Here is a 3,828-nt window from a genome sequence, read left to right on the forward strand (position 1 = left end):
CAATTAGTTATTAACAAATCTTCTACAGTCGTCTGCTTTTAACTGTTATTATAACAAAACTTAAAATAATAAATTATTCACTCACAAATATAAATTCATCAATAATATTTAAACCAAACAGTCTTTAATATCATGACAGTATGTTAATTATGATCACATTTTCTTTATATTTTGAAGAAAGAAGTGAATATAATATCAAGGAATAAAAATTAATATTTCTCAGTATTTAAACCTTGGTGTTGGCAAAAGAATGAAAATTAAATGACATAATCAGGTATTAGTTATTCATGAAGTCATATTAATGAAGTAACTTATTTTCCCGAGGTATTAACAGTTATGATTGTACAGGTTTTCTGCAAATATACCAGCTTTTTCACTAAGAAAAAAAAATGGAAATTAAGAGGAGAAATGCAATAAGCCACTACAAAAGAGAAAATAGCCCTGAGAATGTTTTTAACTGTGTGAGTACAGTGGAATGGTCCCGCATAATAAATTTGAGAATCTTTTGCAACTTCGCGAGTTATAAAAAGTAAAGGTTAAAAAGATATAATCTTGCTTGTTTCAAAAGTATTTTCTTTTTATATACTGTAATTAATGTAAATTAGTGTTCCTATTTGTTTTGTTTCGTGAATAATAAATTGTCTGACATGGTTTAAAAGCTTAAATATGGTTATAAAAATATGCTAGAACTTACGTGTACAATGTTACACTTGTTGCAATTAATGAAGCATAATTAAAGGCACGTTAGAATAACGTTACTGGCTATTTTTATTACCTCAAGTATAGCTCGTTTAGGAAAACACAATGTACCAGCTTTGACTAGTACAAAAAACATATGAAGTGATCATAACGATTTACTGATAAGACACTTTTGTGGGCTTTTTTTTTAATTTTGTCGTTAGTGTTGTTGTTTACTCAGGGATGGGCCTGACTAACGACTAGGACCTTTTTTGAAAGTTTAGGAAACGATCTAAGCAGTATAAAACACCAGTTAGACTGGTGTTAGACTAGTGAGTCTGTTACGGTAGATGAATAATTATTGAGTTAGCTACGTTTATAAGTCTGTTTGTTACTGTAAGCCAACTATTCGATTAGTTTAGTTATGTGAATATAGAGTTTATGTTTCGATGAAGAAATAGAGATGCATAAGAGATGCTAGCAAGTAAGTGAAATTGTTTTATTGGCTGCGAAATTGGGTGTATAAGTGAACATTAAGTAAGTTATTTTATAGAATTTGTAGTTGAAAAATTAAAAACTTTCGCTATCATGGTTTGTTTGTTTTGAATTTTGCGCAAAGCTACACGAGGGCTACCTGCGCTAGCCGTGGGGTCGTTATAATGTGACGGTCAATCCCACTATTCGTTGGTAAAAGAGTAGCCCAAGAGTTGGCGGTGGGCGGTGATGACTAGCTGCCTTCCCTCTAGTCTTACACTGCTAAATTAGGGTATAATTTCATTTTTAAATACAGCCAGATCAATTAACAGGATATCAGATAGTCAATAATTTTAAAGGTAGTAACAAAAACATTCCCGTGAGAAAAATACTAACTACTTGTACAACATTTCTACTATGGTTCAGCGGTAAGCTCAAGGACTTATAAGGATAAAATTCGAGGTTCAATACCTGTGATGGACACAGTGCATATAGTGAATTTTACACACTTTTGTGCTTAAACAAACAAACAAAATCTGTCTTGTTGACATTATCAAGTGCCCCCCAGTGGCACAGCGGTATGTCTGCGGACTTACAACGCTAGAATCCGGGTTCCGATACCCGTGGTGGGCAGGGTCCTTCAGAGCGGTAGGGATCTATACATCCAAAGCCGGAGAACTATGCTAGAGAATGAGAGCCCAATATGATGACAAGTTGTAAAGAAAGTTCCAAAACAAAAGAGCTTGTTCTGTTTTCTAAAATTCTGGTTCAAATCATCAGTTCACCAAGTTCTAGCATATTCCTATCTTTCAACAAGAACGTCTTCCAAGCCTCTAAGGGACATAAACACCAGTTACTCTTTCAGTATTGATATTAAATCTTATTACCGTGAGCTTGAGGGTTTGCAATGTTAAAATTCGATATTCGATCCCTGTGGAGGACACGGCGCAAACAGCCCATTGTGCAGCTTTCGTTTAAACAAAACACACAAGATGTCAATGTCACTCTTTCGTTGCTAGTTACAGGTGCAGCAAGCAATTATACTAATCATAAGACACATTTGTTGTTTTCTTAAATAACGCTTAAAAATCGTTGAAGTCTACTAAAGAATCGTTTGTTTGTTTTTTCGTTAATGCAGAATACTAAATTTAAGAGGCCCGGCATGGCCAGGTGGTTAAGGCACTCGACTCGCAATCTGAGAGTCGCGGGTTCGAATCCCCATCACACCAAACATGCTCACCCTTTCAGTCGTGTAATACCTTAGTAATATAAAAATAATCGGCTCAGTAATAAAGAAACAAAGATATTATCTACATTAATTCTTTATTGTTCAGTGTTAGTAACCTGGCTACACTCAATTCTTTGACATGAACAACCACTCCTTAAGGCTTGTTGTAGAGACGCCTGCATATAATCCAAATTTTTAAAGGGACTTTATCAGTGGTTTTGATCAACTTACGTTTAGGTTATGAATTTTAAAAATGGTGCTGATATAAATCTTTCTATAGTGCCACAAAAAATGAGTTGAATCGGTAGAGAAATTGAAGTAGTGTCTTATAAAACAAGTAGTTGAAGGGGAATAACTAGTGTCTTATAAAACAAGTAGTTGAAGGGAAATAACTAGTGTCTTATAAAACAAGTAGTCGAAGGGAAATAACTAGTGTCTTATAAAACAAGTAGTTGAAGGGGAATAACTAGTGTCTTATGAAACAAGTAGTTGAAGAGGAATAACTAGTGTCTTATAAAACGAGTAGTTGAAGGGGAATAACTAGTGTCTTATAAAACAAGTAGTTGAAGGGAAATAACTAGTGTCTTATAAAACAAGTAGTTGAAGGGAAATAACTAGTGTCTTCTAAAACAAGTAGTTGAAGGGGAATAACTAGTGTCTTATGAAACAAGTAGTTGAAGGGGAATAACTGATTCGTCCATTGGATATGCTAAGTGTTAGATTTAGCGTTTTTTTTTTTAAATTAAGCACAAAGCTACACAATTGGCTATCTGTGCTCTGCCCACCACGGGTATCGAAACCCGGTTTCTAGTCGCAGACATACCGCTGTGACACTGGGGGGGGGGGCTAGGTTTAGCGACTGTCGATACGTGATGCTAATGCATTATTTATTAAGTGTAGCCAGTGACCTAGCCAAGGCGGGGGCAGAAAATTTTCTGGGGGGGGGCAATAGATTAAAAACTGAAATTGATCTAAAATTTAATTAAATGGTCATTAAAACAAATGAAATCAAATGTAATAGTGTTTAATGAAGTTGTATTTATTTGTTTATTAAATAATATCAATACAAAACGAGTTTATTATATATAAAAGCTGAAAAATAATATTTGATCAATATGCCGGGCCCCTTGGCTACGCCTCTGAGTGTAGCTATTGTAAATAAAAACAGTCAGGAGGTGGTGTGTGTGTGGAGGGGGGGAGTGTGAAGTGAACCACTACATAGAACATACCTTCCTTCGCTGCAATTTAGGCAGAACCTTTTGCCAAGTTGTTATTCATAAGTTAATACCAATATCTGGGATTTTTGTACTAAGAGGGTCATTGACAGAACCTTTTGTCAAGTTGTTATTCATAAGTTAATACCAATATCTGGGATTTTTGTACTAAGAGGGTCATTGACAGAACCTTTTGCCAAGTTGTTATTCATAAGTTAATACCAATATCTGGGA

The sequence above is a fragment of the Limulus polyphemus genome, unplaced genomic scaffold (assembly GCF_000517525.1).
Source record: "Limulus polyphemus unplaced genomic scaffold, Limulus_polyphemus-2.1.2 Scaffold3624, whole genome shotgun sequence".
Taxonomy (NCBI): domain Eukaryota; kingdom Metazoa; phylum Arthropoda; class Merostomata; order Xiphosura; family Limulidae; genus Limulus; species Limulus polyphemus.